Below are 440 nucleotides of genomic sequence, written 5' to 3' on the forward strand. Positions count from 1 at the left end.
GAGTCCTGCAGCAGGTCCAACAGAACCGCTCAGAGTCCTGCAGCAGGTCCAACAGAACCGCTCAGAGTCCTGCAGCAGGTCCAACAGAACCGCTCAGAGTCCTGCAGCAGGTCCAGCTGATGGACTCTGCAGAACCTCCTCATAAAAACACTCAAACATGTTTTTTTATTTTGACCCCAAAGTAAAACTGATCGGGTCTAAGTCGGTGGTCTGGGACCACGGGGATCAGAGGAACCCTTAGAGACCCAACGGACTGCGAGTCCAGAACCAACAGAACCCTCCTGAGATCTGCAGATCTTCTGTCAGCTGTTTGTTCAGTTTAAACATCATTTCACATCAAAGTTCATCTCTTTCTTTCTTTCTTTCTTTCTTTCTTTCTTTCTTTCTTTCTTTCTTTCTTTCTTTCTTTCTTTCTTTCTTTCTTTCTTTCTTTCTTTCTT

This window comes from Austrofundulus limnaeus, unplaced genomic scaffold, assembly GCF_001266775.1.
Source record: "Austrofundulus limnaeus strain Quisiro unplaced genomic scaffold, Austrofundulus_limnaeus-1.0 Scaffold1616, whole genome shotgun sequence".
NCBI classification, from domain to species: Eukaryota; Metazoa; Chordata; class Actinopteri; order Cyprinodontiformes; family Rivulidae; genus Austrofundulus; species Austrofundulus limnaeus.